The following is a 20,911-nucleotide window of genomic DNA, read 5'->3' as shown; positions in this document are numbered from 1 at the left end:
TGAAGATCAGGTGAGAATTATTTAACTAATTAATGTGATATTTTGATGACTTCATTATTGTTTGAACTTCTAATGCAGTTGCTAAATAGTTTTCTGAGAATAATCGTTTCTGCTATTGTAATGTACATTTTATTTTTATCTTATAGTATATTTTGGTCAGCTTTTGTAGTTTTATATTTTCTACAGTTACACTGCTCAAATTATTTCTTCTTATGGGCCTTGTGTAATTCAACATGTACTCATGTCATCACTTTTTGTACAGACAAGAAAAAGTACGTTTTTATTTATTTACTCATTCATGTATTTATTCATTTATTTATGCTTTGATGCGTTAAGTGATATAGTTACTTTATATGTATCCTTGCCATCTTTAAATTAAGTTTTATTTTCCCTTTTAGTCCGAATATATATAACACACTATACTATACCTACCACTGCTTTTGCTTTGCACGAAAACAACTTTTGCTTGTCTTTGTCATGAAGTGAAATCTCCAGTCAGTGTCCCTGACCATGGTTCTGAACTCCAGTGAGGCGCGGTCACCTCATGTATTCTGTTGGATTTCTTTACAGCAGACCGTCCGTTATAGATTTGCATCTAGTTATCGGTCTGTCCTCCTTTTGAAAGTTAAACTACACTATTTCAGTCGTATCTAGATATGTATTATGCCTATAGTTGTATTTAAGATATTTATCCCTGTGCCTCTGATCAAAATATTGCAATGAATCCATTCTTGTTTGCTAAGTGTTTTTCTTATTTATTTACACAAACTTATACAATAATTTTATTTTACAGATATTTGTATTGTCATGGCCATTTGTTTGGTTTTATACTTAAGAACTTTTATACTAAATAACTTTTTTCAAACATGTCTGACATTGAGGATAAAGGTTTAATAATTTTACATGTTCTGTAGTTCATCAGACTGGACTCATAGTGCCGCTGTTGGTCAATATGTCAGTTTATAGAGCAGATCTGCTGCAGTTCCACCCCCATCATCTCCATATTATTAAAGAGAGACAGAAGCTGAGAGCGCAGTCTGGAGAGGAGAGAGAAGGCACAACGCGGAGATACTGTATTTAAAACAATTTGATTGGATTACAGACTTTGTATTCAGTTGTTTTCACTTCGGATATATACATGATTTCCTCCAGCATTTTGGACTGATTTATTTGCTTTCTGTCTTAATCTTCATCCCGTGATCCTCTGCAAAATGTCGGACAGAACAATGGCGCGGCAAGTACTGCTGTTTATTTGGTTTCTCTCTCTCAGTTCAGCTCTCGGGCAGGTCAGTTACTCCATTCCTGAAGAAATGGCGAAAGGCTCTTTAGTCGGGAACATAGCGCAGGATTTGGGTTTAGATTTAAAGAGACTGAAATCGGGTAAAGCGCGTATTTATACAGGAGACAGCGCTGAATACATCGAGCTGAATAAAGAAAGAGGAGTCCTCCTTATCAAAGAGAGAATAGACCGAGAGGCGCTATGCGGACAGACAACGCCTTGCGCGCTGCATTTACAGATTATTCTGGAAAACCCGATGGAGTTTTTTAGCGTTACCATCGAAATAGTAGATATTAATGACAACACTCCCAGTTTTAAAAAGAGTAGGATTATTTTCAGAATCAGCGAATCAGCTATTTTGGGTTCTAAATTTATGTTAGAGCCTGCTATAGATCTCGATGTGGGAATCAACGGCCTTCAAAGCTATATGCTAAAACCAACTGATAATTTTAACCTTAAATTTAAAAATCAACCAGGAGATGGGAAAAATGTCGAAATGGTTCTGCAAAAGCCTTTAGACCGTGAAAAACAGCATGATATAAAATTAGTGCTCACAGCTGTTGATGGAGGAGATCCTCAGTTGTCTGGCAGTATAGAGATTCACATTACTGTTTTAGACGTAAACGACAATGCCCCTGTTTTCTCGCAGTCAGTGTATAAAGCGTCTGTAACCGAGAATGCTCCAAAAGACACTATTGTGTCAACAGTGAGCGCAACTGACGCCGATGAGGGTATAAATAGTAAGATAGAGTATTCCATTGCAAACATGGAAGATGATGCTCAGCAGATATTTGACATAAATAAAGATAATGGCCAAGTTACAGTGGTCGGAATAATAGACTTTGAAAAAGCTCATAATTATGAGATACGCGTTCAGGCCAGTGATCACGGCGGTCTGACTGATTCCTGTAAAATCATAGTTGATGTCATTGATATCAATGATAATACGCCAGTGATCAATATTATGTCCAAAACAAACGTAATAGCAGAAAATTCTATTTCTGATACGGTGGTTATAATGATAAATGTTCAGGATCCTGATTCAGGAGAAAATGGGAAAGTTCAGTGTTCAGTTAATGAAAATATTCCATTTTCACTGAAATCCACTAATAATAATTTCTTCAGTCTAGTGACAGACAGTGATTTAGATCGAGAGCGAGAGTCTGAGTATAACATCAGTGTGACGTGCGCTGATGAGGGCGTGCCCTCTCTCTCCAGCAGCGTCACTCTCTCCTTACAGATATCAGATGTCAATGATAACGCGCCCGTCTTTGAGAAGAGCTCATATGAGGCATCTGTTCAAGAAAACAACACACCGGGTCTTTCCATATTCACAGTCAGAGCCAGAGACGCAGATTTTAACCAGAACGCCCGTGTGTCTTACATACTGGAGGACACGTCGGTTAACGGAGTGCCCGTCTCCTCGTTAGTGTCCGTTAGTGCTGATAGTGGAGTCATACATGCAGTGCGATCTTTCGATTACGAGCAGATCAAAGATTTCCAGTTCCGCGTAAAAGCGCAGGACGGAGGCTCTCCTCCTCTCAGCAGCAACGCGAGCGTGAAAATAATCATTCAGGACCAGAATGACAACGCGCCTCAGGTTCTGTACCCAGTCCAGTCAGGTGTTTCTGTAGTGGCTGAAATAGTGCCTCGTTCGGCAGATGTGGGTTATCTGGTGACTAAAGTGGTGGCTGTTGATGTGGACTCTGGTCAGAACGCCTGGCTCTCATATAAACTGCAGAAAGCCACAGACAGGGCGCTGTTTGAAGTGGGCTTACAGAATGGAGAAATAAGAACTGTACGCCAAGTGACAGATAAAGATGCTGTCAAACAAAGACTCACTGTTGTAGTGGAGGACAACGGGCAGCCCTCTCGATCAGCTACAGTCAATGTTAACGTGGCGGTGGCGGACAGCTTCCCTGAAGTGCTCTCGGAGTTCGCTGACTTTACGCACGACAAGGAATACAACGACAACCTGACTTTCTATCTAGTCTTGGCCTTGGCTGTGGTTTCATTTCTCTTTATCGTGTCTATCATTGCCATACTGTCAGTCAAATGCTACAGATGGAGACGCGAGCGGATGTTTTATAAATCTGGAGCGAATCTTCCAGTTATTCCGTATTATCCGCCTCTTTACGCAGACGTAGGCGGCACAGGAACTTTACAGCACGTGTACAATTATGAGGTTTGCAGAACCACTGACTCCAGAAAGAGTGATCTGAAATACGCCAGACCTTGCAGTGAGAGCATCATTAGTCTGGACACCAGTGGAACACAGACACTCACGCATGCGCAAAGGGAGAGACTGACCTTTGATGATTGTGGTGATCAGGTGAGAATTATTTTATAACTAATTAATGTGATATTTTGATGACTTCATTATTATTTCAACTGTTAATGCAGTTGCTAAATAGTTGTATGAGAATAATCGTTTCTGCTATTGTAATAAATTTACATTTTATTTTATTTTAATCTTTTGGTCAGCTTTTGTAGTTTTATATTTTCTAGTTATATTGCTCAAATCATTTCTTCTTATGGGCCTTATGTAATTCGACATGTAGGCCTACTCATGTCATCACTTTTTATTTATTTATTTATTCATGTATTTATTATTTGATGCGTTAAGTATTATAATTATTTTATATGTATCCTTGCTAACTTTAAATTAAGTTTTATTTTCACTTTGTGTCCGAAAATATATACCACACTATACTATACCTGCCACTGCTTTTGCTTTGCAAGAAAACAACTTTTGCTTGTCTTAGTCATGAAGTGAAATCTCCAGTCAGTGTCCCTGACCATGGTCCTGAACTCCAGTGAGGCGCGGTCACCTCATGTATTCTGTTGCATTTCTTTACAGCAGACCGTCCGTTATAGATTTCCATCTAGTTATCGGTCTCTCCTCCTTTTGAAAGTTAAACTACAGCATTTCAGTCGTATCTAGATATGTTTTATGTGTATAGTTGTATTTCAGATATTTATCCCGGTGTCTCTGATCAAAATATTGAAACTCATAAATCAATTCTTGTTTGCTCAATCTTTTTCTTATTTATTTACACAAACTTATACAATCATTTTATTTTACAGATATTTGTATTGTCATGGACATTTGTTTGGTTTTATACTCCATAACTTTTAGTAAATTGCTTTGTCAGACATGTCTGACACTGAGATAAAGTTTTATTAATTTTACATGTTCTGTAGTTCATCAGACTGGACTCATAGTGCCGCTGTTGGTCAATATGTCAGTTTATAGAGCAGATCAGTTCCACCCCCATCATCTCCATATTATTAGAGAGAGAGAGAGAGAGAAGCTGAGAGCGCAGTCTGAAGAGGAGAGAGAAGGCACAACACGGAGATACTTAAAACAATTTGCTTGGATTACAGACTTTTTATTAGTTGTTTTCACTTTGGACATATACACGTTTTCCTCCAGCATTTTGGACTGATTTATTTGCTTTCTGTCTTAATCTTCATCCCGTGATCTTCTGCAAAATGTCGGACAGAACAATGGCGCGGCAAGTACTGCTGTTTATTTGGTTTCTCTCTCTCAGTTCAGCTCTCGGGCAGGTCAGTTACTCCATTCCTGAAGAAATGGCGAAAGGCTCTTTAGTCGGGAACATAGCGCAGGATTTGGGTTTAGATTTAAAGAGACTGAGATCGGGTAAAGCGCGTATTTATACAGGAGACAGCGCTGAATACATCGAGCTGAATAAAGAAAGAGGAGTCCTCCTTATCAAAGAGAGAATAGACCGAGAGGCGCTATGCGGACAGACAACGCCTTGCGCGCTGCATTTACAGATTATTCTGGAAAACCCGATAGAGTTTTACTCTGTTACAATTGAAGTTTTAGATATAAATGACCATTCACCCTCTTTTAAAAGGGACGAGATGATATTCAGAATCAGCGAGTCAGCTGTAACTGGGGCAGTGTTTGTTTTAGAGAGAGCGATGGACTTGGACGTAGGAATAAACGGCTTGCAGACTTATTTACTAAAGCCTACGGACAATTTTTCATTGAAATTACAAAATCAGGCAGATGGCAGTAAGCTTGTAGAAATGGTTCTTCAAAAACCCCTCGATCGTGAAAAGCAGGAGCATTTGTCTCTGGTTCTGACAGCCATAGATGGAGGTGATCCACAATTGTCTGGTACTGCGCAGATAGATATTACGGTTTTAGATGCCAACGACAACGCGCCTGTTTTTACGCATAAAATATATAAAGGGAGTATCACTGAAAACGCCCTCAAAGGCACAGTTGTAACGACGGTGAGCGCTTCAGATTTGGACGAGGGCTCCTACGGCAAAGTAAAATATGCTATTACAAATACTCTCGACAATGTTGCAGAATTGTTTGAAATTAACGAAACAAACGGTGAGGTTAGAGTAACAGGGAATATAGATTATGAAAAAGCTCGGCATTATCAAATTCATGCACAGGCGAGTGATGAGGGTGGTCTGACGGATTCTTGTAAAATCGATGTAGATGTGATTGATATAAATGACAATAAACCGCTCCTCAACATCATGTCTAAATTAACCACCATATCAGAAAACTCTAATTCTGGAACTGTTGTAACTGTGATAAACGCACAAGACCCAGATGCTGGTGAAAACGGTAAAATTGATTGTTCAATTAATGAGAATATTCCTTTTACCCTGAAGTCAACAAATAATAATTTCTTCAGTCTAGTGACAGACAGTGATTTAGATCGAGAGCGAGAGTCTGAGTATAACATCAGTGTGACGTGCGCTGATGAGGGCGTGCCCTCTCTCTCCAGCAGCGTCACTCTCTCCTTACAGATATCAGATGTCAATGATAACGCGCCCGTCTTTGAGAAGAGCTCATATGAGGCTTCTGTTCAAGAAAACAACACACCGGGTCTTTCCATATTCACAGTCAGAGCCAGAGACGCAGATTTTAACCAGAACGCCCGTGTGTCTTACATACTGGAGGACTCGTCGGTTAACGGAGTGCCCGTCTCCTCGTTAGTGTCCGTTAGTGCTGATAGTGGAGTCATACATGCAGTGCGATCTTTCGATTACGAGCAGATCAAAGATTTCCAGTTCCGCGTAAAAGCGCAGGACGGAGGCTCTCCTCCTCTCAGCAGCAACGCGAGCGTGAAAATGATCATTCAGGACCAGAATGACAACGCGCCTCAGGTTCTGTACCCGGTCCAGTCAGGTGTTTCTGTGGTGGCTGAAATAGTGCCTCGTTCGGCAGATGTGGGTTATCTGGTGACTAAAGTGGTGGCTGTTGATGTGGACTCTGGTCAGAACGCCTGGCTCTCATATAAACTGCAGAAAGCCACAGACAGGGCGCTGTTTGAAGTGGGCTTACAGAATGGAGAAATAAGAACTGTACGCCAAGTGACAGATAAAGATGCTGTCAAACAAAGACTCACTGTTGTAGTGGAGGACAACGGGCAGCCCTCTCGATCAGCTACAGTCAATGTTAACGTGGCGGTGGCGGACAGCTTCCCTGAAGTGCTCTCGGAGTTCACTGACTTTACGCACGACAAGGAATACAACGTCAACCTGACTTTCTATCTAGTCTTGGCCTTGGCTGTGGTTTCATTTCTCTTTATCGTGTCTATCATTGCCATACTGTCAGTCAAATGCTACAGATGGAGACGCGAGCGGTTGTTTTATAAATCTGGAGCGAATCTTCCAGTTATTCCGTATTATCCGCCTCTTTACGCAGACGTAGGCGGCACAGGAACTTTACAGCACGTGTACAATTATGAGGTTTGCAGAACCACTGACTCCAGAAAGAGTGATCTGAAATACGTCAGACCTTGCAGTGAGAGCATCATTAGTCTGGACACCAGTGGAACACAGACACTCACGCATGCGCAAAGGGAGAAACTGACCTTTGATGATTGTGGTGACCAGGTGAGAATTATTTTTATAACTCATTTATCTGATATTTTAAAACGTTTCTCGTGATTGAACAATTTTGCTTGAGTTTCTGACACGCTCACTGACTGGTTTTCTGAAATGAAGTGTCTCTGCAATTTTAAGAAGTGTTTAAATAATTTTAGTAAGACATGAATCATCTGCTATTTATTTTCATCTGTTTATTATAGTCTGATCGACTTTTTATTTTAGCATTTAGTGCAGTTGTGTAATTCAAATATTATTTATCTTGTTAGAGGTCTAGTGTTTTTCGACGTGTTGTAATTATGTAGTGTATTTGCCTGTACAGCCACGAAAGAAAGAAAATCACTGCTTATTTTTCAGCTTCCGAATTATTATTATTATTATTATTGTTATTTTATTTTTTTTGATACGTTAAGTGGAAGTTGCTTTTAATTCCGTTTTTAGTTGAAGTCCTGTAGTATATGACACGTTGCCACTGAACTGTCATTTTACAAATGTTTACATTATTAACCTGTTGCTTGAACAGTTTGTTATATGCCATTAAAAATCCTTGTGCTTGTTTTTATGAAGAAGTGAGAAACTATTCTGCGTTTGCACTTTCGTCCCTGGCCATGGTCCTGAATCGCGGCGGCGCGGTCATTTACTTCATATATTCTTCTGCATATATTCTTCTGCATCTCTTTACAGCACTCAGTCGGTTTGAGATTTTCAACATCTTTTTGGTCTGTCCTCCTGTTCAAAAGTTAAACTATACACTATTTAATTTCTGATGAGATATTTCTTATGTGTATAATGTTTTTTTTAGGTATTTCTACCTCTCTGACTTGATCAGTTAATATGGCCTCATGAAAACACGAAATGTATTTTCCCCCCTTCTATCTTTATTAACACAAACACATACAATCTTTGTAGTCAAAGTCAAAATCAAGTTTATTTCTAGAGCGCATTTAAAACAACAGAAGTTGACCAAAGTGCTATACATCCCAAATCATGAATCAACAACAACAAAAATAAAATGACATCAAAAAGACAAAAACACACAGCTCTCAAACTGAACTAAAAGCTAAGGAAAATAAATGTGTTTTAAAACTAGATTCAAAAACAGATAGTGTTGGGGCCAGCCTCACAGACAATGGTAAATTATTCCATAGTTTAGGGGCCGCAACTGAAAAGGCCCGATCTCCCCTATGTTTCAGCCTTACTCTAGGAACAGCCAGGAGCATACAATCTGCCGACCTAAGAGACCTAGATGGAACATGTTGTTGTATAAGGTCAGAAAAGTAGGTCGGGGCTAGACCATTTAAGGATTTGTAAGCAAACACTAAAATTTTAAAATCAATCCTAAACCGTACTGGAAGCCAGTGAAGGGAAGCCAGTATGGGAGAAATGTGGTCACGCTTACGTACCCCTTTTAGTAGTCTAGCTGCAGCATTCTGCACCAACTGCAGGCGTGAGAGAGATGCCTGGCTGACACCAACATAGATGGCATTACAATAGTCCAATCGAGAGGAGATAAAAACATGTATAACTCTTTCAAAGTCTTTAAATGACAAAAAAGGTTTCACTTTAGATAAGAGCCTTAACTGAAAAAAAAAAATTACTTTAACCACAGAATTTATCTGCTTTTCAAGTTTAAAATCACCGTCCATGATTACTCCCAGATTTTTAACGGAAGATTTAACATACGGAATTAAGGAACCCAATTCTGTGTTGGGGGCCACATGGGTACTACTTGGGCCAAAAATCACAATTTCAGTTTTACTCTCATTAAAATGTAAAAACATTCATGGCCATCCAGGCTTTAATGTCTGCGAGGCAGTCCAACAATAATTTTACAGAGCTGTTATCATTTCGTTTCAGTGGCAGATAAAGTTGTGTGTCGTCTGCATAACAGTGAAACGAAATGCCATGCTTTCTCAGGATAGACCTCAGAGGAAGGATGTACAGGGAAAACAGCATCGGGCCAAGAATAGACCCCTGGGGGACTCCACAAGGAAAAGGTGCCATTGGGGACACAAAGTCTCCAAGGCAAACAGAAAACTTCCTATCGGACAGATATGACCTAAACCACTCTAGAGCAATACCTTTGATTCCAACACAGTGGTCCAACCTAGAGATCAGAATATTATGATCAGTAGTATCAAATGCAGCTGTAAGGTCTAACAGCATTAGAATAGCAGAATCTCCTGAGTCTGTAATCAATAAGAGGTTGTTAAAAACTTTTAAGAGTGTAGTTTCTGTACTATGAAGGGCTTTAAATCCAGACTGAAACAACTCCAAAATTCCATGTAAATCCATGTAAAAAAAGATTGCAACTGTATACATACAGCTTTCTCCAGTATTTTCGAAAGAAATGGAAGTTTAGAAATAGGTCGGTAATTGGAGAAAACTGATGCGTCAAGATTGTTTTTTTTTTATTGGTGGTTGTACTACTGCATGTTTGAAGCCCTGTGGTACAACACCTGTGGTCAGACTGCTATTTATAATTCCTAGAATTTTGGGCCCAATAGTTTCAAAAACTTGTTTTAAAAAACATGGAGGGACAACATCTGTAAAACAGGTGGATGATTTAATTTGATCAATTATATATTTCATAAAAGATAAAGACACAGGCTCAAACTGGTTAAAGACAGCAGGGCGAGTGACAATAATAGAAGGGTGCTCAGAGGAAGGTAAAATATGTGCTCTAATATTTTCTATCTTACCTATAAAAAATAGTGAAAACTTCTCACAGACATCTGGAGATGAGTAAGAACAAGTCAGTTGAGAGGTAGGCCCATTTAGTACAGCATTTGTACTATAGATATGTGTTGTTATTGACATTTGTTGTTATTTTTGGTGTTATACTTAAGAACTTTTATACTAAAGAACTGTTCTCAAACATATATGACACTGAGGATAAAGGTTTAGTAATTTTACATTTTCTGTAGTTCATCAGACTGGACTCATAGTGCCGCTGTTGGTCAATATGTCAGTTTATAGAGCAGATCTGCAGTTCCACCCCCATCATCTCCGTATTATTAGAGAGAGAGAGAGAGAGAGAGAGAGAGAGCAGCTGAGAGCGCCGTCTGAAGAGGAGAGAGAAGGCACAACGCGGAGATATTGCATTTAAAATCCCTTTCCTGGATTTATAGACTTTTTTTGTTCTTTTCACTTTGGATATATACATGATTTCCTCCAGCGTTTTGGACTGATTTATTTGCTTTCTGTCTTATTCTTCATCTCGTGATCTTCTGCAAAATGTCGGACAGAACAATGGCGCGGCAAGTACTGCTGTTTATTTGGTTTCTCTCTCTCAGTTCAGCTCTCGGGCAGGTCAGTTACTCCATTCCTGAAGAAATGGCGAAAGGCTCTTTAGTCGGGAACATAGCGCAGGATTTGGGTTTAGATTTAAAGAGACTGAAATCGGGTAAAGCGCGTATTTATACAGGAGACAGCGCTGAATGCATCGAGCTGAATAAAGAAAGAGGAGTCCTCCTTATCAAAGAGAGAATAGACCGAGAGGCGCTATGCGGACAGACAACGCCTTGCGCGCTGCATTTACAGATTATTCTGGAAAACCCGATGGAATTTTACAGTGTTAATGTTGAGTTGCTTGATATTAATGACAATGCACCATTTTTTGAAAAAGCTGAGATGACTTTTAGAATTAGTGAATCTGCGTCGATTGGTACAAAATTCACGATAGAGCGTGCCAGAGATTTTGACGTTGGGATTAATGGTCTTCAGACCTACTCGTTAAAACCAACAGAAAATTTTGTCCTGAAGTTCAAGAGCCAGCCAGGGGCTGGACAAAATATAGAAATGATTTTACAAAAGCCCTTAGACCGTGAAAATCAGGAGCTTATTACTTTAACGTTAACAGCCATTGATGGGGGAGATCCACAAATGTCTGGTAATATACAAATAAATATTATTGTTTTAGATGCGAATGATAACTCTCCTGTTTTCACACAATCAGTGTATAAAGCCACTGTAACTGAAAATTCACCAAAAGGAACAATTGTAGCGACAGTTAGTGCATCGGATCTAGATCAAGGAATAAATGGTGAAATAAGCTATACTATAACAAACACTCTAGATAAAGTACGGGACATATTTGAAATAAACGAGACTGATGGTAAAGTAAGACTGATAGGTCTAGCTGACTATGAACAAGCTCAACACTTTGAGATCCGTGTACAAGCGAGTGATCTCGGAGGTTTTAGTGATTCTTGTGAGATCATAGTTGATGTCATTGATATCAATGATAATAAACCAGTGATCAATATTATGTCCAAAACAAACGTGATAGCTGAAAATTCACCGCCTGAGACGGTAATTACAATGATAAATATTCAGGATCTTGATTCGGGAGAAAACGGGAAAGTTCAGTGTTCTATTAGTGAAAACATCCCATTTTCTCTGAAATCCACTAATAATAATTTCTTCAGTTTAGTGACAGACAGTGATTTAGATCGTGAGCGAGAGTCTGAGTATAACATCAGTGTGACGTGCACTGATGAGGGCGTGCCCTCTCTCTCCAGCAGCGTCACTCTCTCCTTACAGATATCAGATGTCAATGATAACGCGCCCGTCTTTGAGAAGAGCTCATATGAGGCTTCTGTTCAAGAAAACAACACACCGGGTCTTTCCATATTCACAGTCAGAGCCAGAGACGCAGATTTTAACCAGAACGCCCGTGTGTCTTACATACTGGAGGACTCGTCGGTTAACGGAGTGCCCGTCTCCTCGTTAGTGTCCGTTAGTGCTGATAGTGGAGTCATACATGCAGTGCGATCTTTCGATTACGAGCAGATCAAAGATTTCCAGTTCCGCGTAAAAGCGCAGGATGGAGGCTCTCCTCCTCTCAGCAGCAACGCGAGCGTGAAAATAATCATTCAGGACCAGAATGACAACGCGCCTCAGGTTCTGTACCCGGTCCAGTCAGGTGTTTCTGTGGTGGCTGAAATAGTGCCTCGTTCGGCAGATGTGGGTTATCTGGTGACTAAAGTGGTGGCTGTTGATGTGGACTCTGGTCAGAACGCCTGGCTCTCATATAAACTGCAGAAAGCCACAGACAGGGCGCTGTTTGAAGTGGGCTTACAGAATGGAGAAATAAGAACTGTACGCCAAGTGACAGATAAAGATGCTGTCAAACAAAGACTCACTGTTGTAGTGGAGGACAACGGGCAGCCCTCTCGATCAGCTACAGTCAATGTTAACGTGGCGGTGGCGGACAGCTTCCCTGAAGTGCTCTCGGAGTTCTCTGACTTTACGCACGACAAGGAATACAACGACAACCTGACTTTCTATCTAGTCTTGGCCTTGGCTGTAGTTTCATTTCTCTTTATCGTGTCTATCATTGCCATCCTGTCAGTCAAATGCTACAGATGGAGACGCGAGCGGATGTTTTATAAATCTGGAGCGAATCTTCCAGTTATTCCGTATTATCCGCCTCTTTACGCAGACGTAGGCGGCACAGGAACTTTACAGCACGTGTACAATTATGAGGTTTGCAGAACCACTGACTCCAGAAAGAGTGATCTGAAATACGTCAGACCTTGCAGTGAGAGCATCATTAGTCTGGACACCAGTGGAACACAGACACTCACGCATGCGCAAAGGGGGAGACTGACCTTAGATGATTGTGATGATCAGGTGAGAATTATTTTTATAACTAATTTATGTGACAATTTAAAACGTTTCTCATGACTGAACATTTTTGCTTGAACTGCTGACATGGTCGCTGACTTTTTTTTAAATGAAGTGTCTCTGAAATTTTAAGAAATGCTTAGATAATGTTTGCAGAAAATGGCACGAACAACGGGTGTTGTATTTTTATCAGTTTAAAGTCTGATTTAAAAAAAAAACTTCTTTTTTTTTTGTTATAGTTATGTAGTTCATATTTTCTGTACAGCCATGAAACAATGAGTGCTTAATTTTTCAACTTATAAATTATTTTCTGTCTTTTTTCTTTTATATTAAGTGGAACTTTTTTTATTCCTTTTTTATTCGTTTAATTTTACATTTTATTTCCAGTTGTACTGCGGTATATGGCACGCTGCCACTGAAATGTCAGTTAACAATTGTTAACATTATTATACTGTGGCATTCACAGTTCGTTATTTGTCATTTTTTTAATTTTCCTTTTTCATTTGTTTTTGTGAAGAAGTGAGAAACTCTATTCAGCGTTTGCATTCGCTTCCCTGGCCATGGTCCTGAATCGCGGAGTCGCGGTCATTTACATCATATATTATTCTGCATCTCTTTACAGCAGACCGTCTTTTTGAGATTTTTTGCATCTTATTGTTCTGTCCTCCTGTCAAAAGTTAAACGATAACCTAATTTATCACTGATTAGATATTTATTATGTGTATAATTGTATTTAAGGTATTTCTCTATGTCTGTCTGTTCAGTGCTCATATACTGATATGGCCTCAGCAAAACTTTGAGCAAACTCAAAATGTATTTATTTTTTCTCCCTTCAGTCTTTATTTACACAAACTCATACAATATTTTTATCTAATTGACATTTATTTATATGAACGTTTTAATACTTTAGAAGTTTGTTTAGTAAACTGCTTTTCTCAGATATATCTTACACTGAGATAAAACTTTATCCATTTTAATTTTTCTGTAGTTCATCAGACTGGACTCATAGTGCCGCTGTTGGTCAATATGTCAGTTTATAGAGCAGATCTGCTGCAGTTCCACCCCCATCATCTCCATATTATTAGAGAGAGAGAGAGAGACAGAAGCTGAGAGCGCAGTCTGAAGAGGAGAGGGAAGGCATAACGCGGAGATACTGTATTTAAAACAATTTGATTGGATTACAGACTTTTTATTCAGTTGTTTTCACTTCGGATATATACATGATTTCCTCCAGCATTTTGGACTGATTTATTTGCTTTTTGTCTTAATCTTCATCTCGTGATCTTCTGCAAAATGTCGGACAGAACAATGGCGCGGCAAGTACTGCTGTTTATTTGGTTTCTCTCTCTCAGTTCAGCTCTCGGGCAGGTCAGTTACTCCATTCCTGAAGAAATGGCGAAAGGCTCTTTAGTCGGGAACATAGCGCAGGATTTGGGTTTAGATTTAAAGAGACTGAAATCGGGTAAAGCGCGTATTTATACAGGAGACAGCGCTGAATACATCGAGCTGAATAAAGAAAGAGGAGTCCTCCTTATCAAAGAGAGAATAGACCGAGAGGCGCTATGCGGACAGACAACGCCTTGCGCGCTGCATTTACAGATTACCTTGGAAAATCCTATGGAGTTTTATAGCGTTACAGTTGAGATTTTAGACGTAAATGATAACGCTCCCGTTTTTGCTGTTAAAGAGATTAAATTTGACATTAGCGAATCATCTCTGACAGGAGCTAAATTTGTTTTAGAGACAGCAGTGGATGATGACGTTGGGTTTAATAGCGTGCAGAGTTATTTCTTACATCCCGCTGAACATTTTATCTTAAAGATTCAAGATATGCCAGATGGCACCAAAAATGTTGAAATGATACTACAAAAACCTCTAGATCGAGAAAAACAGGAACATATTTCGCTCTTACTTACTGCCGTGGACGGAGGAGACCCACAGATGTCTGGAACAATTCCGATTATAATCATAGTTGAGGACGCAAATGATAACGCTCCAGTTTGTTTTCTGTCTGTTTATAAGACCAGCATTGCAGAAAACTCTCCAAAAGGTACAGTTTTAGCTACAGTTAAAGCATCGGATGCTGACCAGGGACAAAATGGTAGAATAGAGTATCATATTGCGAAATCTTCTGGTGGTACCACTAACCACTTTGAGATTGACAGAAATGAGGGAGTGTTAAGGTTATCTGGCGACACTGATTATGAAAGAGTTAAACATTATCAAATTGACGTCCAAGCGCGAGACCCCGGACGCCACTCTGACACTTGCAAAGTAATTGTTGATATAATCGATGTAAACGACAACAAACCAGTAATTAATATCATGTCAAAGGCAAGTACTCTTTCCGAGAATTCAAAGTCAGGCACTGTTGTGACTATGCTGAATGTCCAAGACTCCGATTCTGGTGAGAATGGAAAGGTTCAATGCTCAATTAACGATAATATCCCGTTTACGCTAAAATCAACAAATAATAACTTCTTCAGTTTAGTCACAGATGGTGATTTAGATCGAGAGCGAGAGTCTGAGTATAACATCAGTGTGACGTGCGCTGATGAAGGCATGCCCTCTCTCTCCAGCAGTGTCACTCTCTCCTTACAGATATCAGATGTCAATGATAACGCGCCCGTCTTTGAGAAGAGCTCATATGAGGCTTCTGTTCAAGAAAACAACACACCGGGTCTTTCCATATTCACAGTCAGAGCCAGAGACGCAGATTTTAACCAGAACGCCCGTGTGTCTTACATACTGGAGGACTCGTCGGTTAACGGAGTGTCCATCTCCTCATTAGTGTCCGTTAGTGCTGATAGTGGAGTCATACATGCAGTGCGATCTTTCGATTACGAGCAGATCAAAGATTTCCAGTTCCGCGTAAAAGCGCAGGACGGAGGCTCTCCTCCTCTCAGCAGCAACGCGAGCGTGAAAATAATCATTCAGGACCAGAATGACAACGCGCCTCAGGTTCTGTACCCGGTCCAGTCAGGTGTTTCTGTGGTGGCTGAAATAGTGCTTCGTTCGGCAGATGTGGGTTATCTGGTGACTAAAGTGGTGGCTGTTGATGTGGACTCTGGTCAGAACGCCTGGCTCTCATATAAACTGCAGAAAGCCACAGACAGGGCGCTGTTTGAAGTGGGCTTACAGAATGGAGAAATAAGAACTGTACGCCAAGTGACAGATAAAGATGCTGTCAAACAAAGACTCACTGTTGTAGTGGAGGACAACGGGCAGCCCTCTAGATCAGCTACAGTCAATGTTAACGTGGCGGTGGCGGACAGCTTCCCTGAAGTGCTCTCGGAGTTCTCTGACTTTACGCACGACAAGGAATACAACGACAACCTGACTTTCTATCTAGTCTTGGCCTTGGCTGTGGTTTCATTCCTCTTTATCGTGTCTATCATTGCCATTCTGTCAGTCAAATGCTACAGATGGAGACGCGAGCGGATGTTTTATAAATCTGGAGCGAATCTTCCAGTTATTCCGTATTATCCGCCTCTTTACGCAGACGTAGGTGGCACAGGAACTTTACAGCACGTGTACAATTATGAGGTTTGCAGAACCACTGACTCCAGAAAGAGTGATCTGAAATACGTCAGACCTTGCAGTGAAAGCATCATTAGTCTGGACACCAGTGGAACACAGACACTCACGCATGCGCAAAGGGAGAGACTGACCTTTGATGATTGTAATGATCAGGTGAGAATTATTTAAAAACTTATTTGTGCGCCATTTTAAAACGTTTCTCAAGACTGAAATTTTTTGCTTGAACTGCTGACATGGTCGCTGACTTTTTTAAATGAAGTGTCTCTGCAATTTTAAGAAATGCTTAAATAATGTTTGCAGAAAATGGCACGAATCATCGGGTGTTGTATTTTAATCAGTTGAAAATATTCCTTTTTTTTTTCTTTTTTTTTTTATAGTTATGTAGTTCATATTTTCTCTACAGCCATGGAAGACAATGAGTACTTAATTTTTCAGCTTACAGATTATTTTCTGTCTTTTTTTCTTTATGTTAAGTGGAACTAGCTTTTTTATTCCTTTTTTTATTCGTTTAATTTTACATTTTATTTTCAGTTGTACTGCGGTATATGGTACGCTGCCACTGGAATGTCAGTTAACAATTGTTAACATTATGGTACTGTGGCATTCACAGTTCGTCGTTTGTCATTTTTTTAATTTTCCTTTTTCATTTGTTTTTGTCAAGAGGTGAGAAACTTTATTCAGCGTTTGCATTTGCTTCCCTGGCCATGGTCCTGAATCGCGGAGTCGCGGTCATTTACATCATATTCTTCATCTCTTTACAGCAGACCGTCTTTTTGAGATTTTTAGCATCTTATTGTTCTGTCCTCCTGTCAAAAGTTAAACGATATACTACTTTATCACTGATTAGATATTTATTATGTGTATAATTGTATTTAAGGTATTTCTCCATGTCTGTCTGTTCAGTGCTCATATACTGATATGGCCTCAGCAAAACTTTGATCAAACTCGAAATGTATTTATTTATTTTTTCTCCCTTCAATTTTTATTTACACAAACTCATACAATCTTTTTATCTCATTGACATTTATTGATATGGACGTTTTTATACTTTAGAACTTTGTTTAGTAAACTGCTTTTCTCAGATATATCTGACACTGAGATAAAAGTTTATCCATTTGAATTTTTCTGTAGTTCATCAGACTGGACTCATAGTGCCGCTGTTGGTCAATATGTCAGTTTATAGAGGAGATCTGCTGCAGTTCCACCCCCATCATCTCCATATTATTAGAGAGAGAGAGAGACAGAAGCTGAGAGCGCAGTCTGAAGAGGAGAGAGAAGGCACAACGCAGAGACACTATTTAAAATCCCTTTCCTGGATTTATAGACTTTTCTTGTTCTTTTCACTTCGGATATAAACATGATTTCCTCCAGCATTTTGGATTGATTAATTTGCTTTCTTTCTTACTCTTCATCCCGTGGTCTTCTGCAAAATGGTCGACAGAACAATGGCGTGGCAAGTACTGCTGTTTATTTGGTTTCTCTCTCTCAGTTCAGCTCTCGGACAGGTCAGTTACTCCATTCCTGAAGAAATGGCGAAAGGCTCTTTAGTCGGGAACATAGCGCAGGATTTGGGTTTAGATTTAAAGAGACTGAAATCGGGTAAAGCGCGTATTTATACAGGAGACAGTGCTGAATACATCGAGCTGAATAAAGAAAGAGGAGTTCTCCTTATCAAAGAGAGAATAGACCGAGAAGCGCTATGCGGACAGACAACGCCTTGCGCGCTGCATTTACAGATTATTCTAGAAAACCCGATGGAGTTTTACAGTGTTAATGTTGAGGTGCTTGATATTAATGACAATGCACCATTTTTTGAAAAAACTGAGATGAATTTTAGAATTAGTGAATCTGCGTCCATTGGCGCAAAATTCATGATAGAACCTGCCAGGGATTTTGACGTTGGGATTAATGGTCTTCAGACCTACTCGTTAAAACCAACAGAAAATTTTGCACTGAAATTCAAGATTCAGCCAGGAGGAGACCATCATATCGAAATGACTTTACAAAAGCCTCTAGATCGCGAAAAGCAGGAGCTTATGTCTTTAACGTTAACAGCCATTGACGGAGGAGATCCACAAATGTCTGGTAATATACAAATAAATATTGTTGTTTTAGATGTCAACGATAACTCTCCTGTTTTCACACAATCAGTTTATAAAGCCACTGTAACTGAAAATTCACCAAAAGGAACAATTGTAGCGACAGTTAGTGCGTCGGATCAAGACCAAGGAGTAAACAGTGAAATAATATATACAATAACAAACACTAATGATGTCCGTAGTAAATTTGAAATAAACGAGACTGATGGTAAAGTAAGATTAATAGGTCTAGTTGATTATGAAAAAGCTCGGCGCTATGAGATACGCGTTCAAGCGAGTGATCACGGAGGTCTGACTGATTCATGTAAAATCGTAGTTGATGTCATTGATATCAATGATAATAAGCCAGTAATCAATATAATGTCCAAAACAAACGTAATAGCAGAAAATTCTGCGGCTGACACAGTGGTTACAATGATAAATGTTCAGGATCTTGATTCGGAAGGAAACGGGAAAGTTCAGTGTTCTGTTAATGAAAATATTCCATTTTCTCTGAAATCCACTAATAATAATTTCTTCAGTCTAGTGACAGACAGTGATTTAGATAGAGAGCGAGAGTCTGAGTATAACATCAGTGTGACGTGCGCTGATGAGGGCGTGCCCTCTCTCTCCAGCAGCATCACTCTCTCCTTACAGATATCAGATGTCAATGATAACGCTCCCGTCTTTGAGAAGAGCTCATATGAGGCCTCTGTTCAAGAAAACAACACACCGGGTCTTTCCATATTCACAGTCAGAGCCAGAGACGCAGATTTTAACCAGAACGCCCGTGTGTCTTACATACTGGAGGACTCGTCGGTTAACGGAGTGCCCATCTCCTCGTTAGTGTCCGTTAGTGCTGATAGTGGAGTCATACATGCAGTGCGATCTTTCGATTACGAGCAGATCAAAGATTTCCAGTTCCGCGTAAAAGCGCAGGACGGAGGCTCTCCTCCTCTCAGCAGCAACGCGAGCGTGAAAATAATCATTCAGGACCAGAATGACAACGCACCTCAGGTTCTGTACCCGGTCCAGTCAGGTGTTTCTGTGGTGGCTGAAATAGTGCCTCGTTCGGCAGATGTGGGTTATCTGGTGACTAAAGTGGTGGCTGTTGATGTGGACTCTGGTCAGAACGCCTGGCTCTCATATAAACTGCAGAAAGCCACAGACAGGGCGCTGTTTGAAGTGGGCTTACAGAATGGAGAAATAAGAACTGTTCGCCAAGTGACAGATAAAGATGCTGTCAAACAAAGACTCACTGTTGTAGTGGAGGACAACGGGCAGCCCTCTCGATCAGCTACAGTCAATGTTAACGTGGCGGTGGCGGACAGCTTCCCTGAAGTGCTCTCGGAGTTCTCTGACTTTACGCACGACAAGGAATACAATGACAACCTGACTTTCTATCTAGTCTTGGCCTTGGCTGTGGTTTCATTTCTCTTTATCGTGTCTATCATTGCCATACTGTCAGTCAAATGCTACAGATGGAGACGCGAGCGGATGTTTTATAAATCTGGAGCGAATCTTCCAGTTATTCCGTATTATCCGCCTCTTTACGCAGACGTAGGCGGCACAGGAACTTTACAGCACGTGTACAATTATGAGGTTTGCAGAACCACTGACTCCAGAAAGAGTGATCTGAAATACGTCAGACCTTGCAGTGAAAGCATCATTAGTCTGGACACCAGTGGAACACAGACACTCACGCATGCGCAAAGGGAGAAACTGACCTTTGATGATTGTGGTGATCAGGTGAGATTTATTTTTATGAATAATTTGTGATATTTTAAAACATTTCTCAAGATTAAATATTTTTGCTTGAACTGTTGACATGGTTGCTGACTGGTTTTCTGAAATGAAGTGTCTCTGTAATTTTAAAAAGTGTTTAAGTAATTTTAGTAAGAAATGACACGAATAATCTGCTATTTATTTTCATCCGTTTTTATTATAGTCTTATCGAATTTTTAGTTTAGCTTTTAGTGCAGGGGTGTAATTAAAATATTTATTCTCGTTTGGTGTTTTTCGACGTGTAGTACGTATGTAGTTCATTGACCTTTACAGCCATGAAATCAAAAAATGACTGCTTATTTTTCAGCTTCCGAATAATTTTCTTTTTGTTTCTTTGATACATTAAGTGGAGGGTTGCTTTTTATTCCGTTTTTATTTATTTATTTTGCACGTTGCCACTGAAATGTCAGTTTACAAATGTTAACATTATTAACCTGTTACATACAGTTCGTTATTTGCATTTAAAAAAATCCTTGCCTGATTTTCACTTGTTTTTGTGAAGAAGTGAGAAACTCTATTCTGCGTTTGCACTTGCTTCCCTGGCCATGGTCCTGAATCGCGGCGGCGCGGTTATTTACTTCATATATTCTTCTGCATCTCTTTACAGCACACAACCTTTTTGAGATTTTCAACATCTTTTTGGTCTGTCCTCCTGTTCAAAAGTTTATCTATACACCATTTCATTTCTGATTAGATATTTCTTATGTGTATA

General features: G+C 39.8%; 1 protein-coding gene and 5 pseudogenes across 12 annotated transcripts in view; all 6 read left to right on the top strand.

Annotated features, from left to right (window-relative positions):
* LOC311303879 (protocadherin gamma-A11-like) overlaps window positions 1–20,911 on the top strand; it is a gene marked incomplete at its 5' end in the record, with an annotated part of 224,513 nt that overhangs the window by 142,776 nt on the left and 60,826 nt on the right. The window lies entirely within an intron of this gene.
* LOC311303915 (protocadherin gamma-A11-like) lies at window positions 1,061–3,577 on the top strand (annotated as a pseudogene). Its single transcript has one exon. The product of its transcript is annotated as a protocadherin gamma-A11-like (transcript).
* Window positions 4,636–7,139, top strand: LOC311303913 (protocadherin gamma-A11-like; annotated as a pseudogene). The gene has a single exon. The product of its transcript is annotated as a protocadherin gamma-A11-like (transcript).
* LOC311303914 (protocadherin gamma-A11-like) lies at window positions 10,254–12,774 on the top strand (annotated as a pseudogene). The gene has a single exon. The product of its transcript is annotated as a protocadherin gamma-A11-like (transcript).
* Window positions 13,944–16,341, top strand: LOC311304098 (protocadherin gamma-A11-like; annotated as a pseudogene). Its single transcript has one exon. The product of its transcript is annotated as a protocadherin gamma-A11-like (transcript).
* LOC311303916 (protocadherin gamma-A11-like) lies at window positions 17,622–20,128 on the top strand (annotated as a pseudogene). Its single transcript has one exon. The product of its transcript is annotated as a protocadherin gamma-A11-like (transcript).

Source organism: Rutilus rutilus (assembly GCF_951802725.1).
Source record: "Rutilus rutilus genome assembly, chromosome: 14".
Classification (NCBI taxonomy): domain Eukaryota; kingdom Metazoa; phylum Chordata; class Actinopteri; order Cypriniformes; family Leuciscidae; genus Rutilus; species Rutilus rutilus.
The sequence above is the reverse complement of the archived record's forward strand: the minus strand, read 5'-3'. Positions and strand labels throughout refer to the sequence as shown.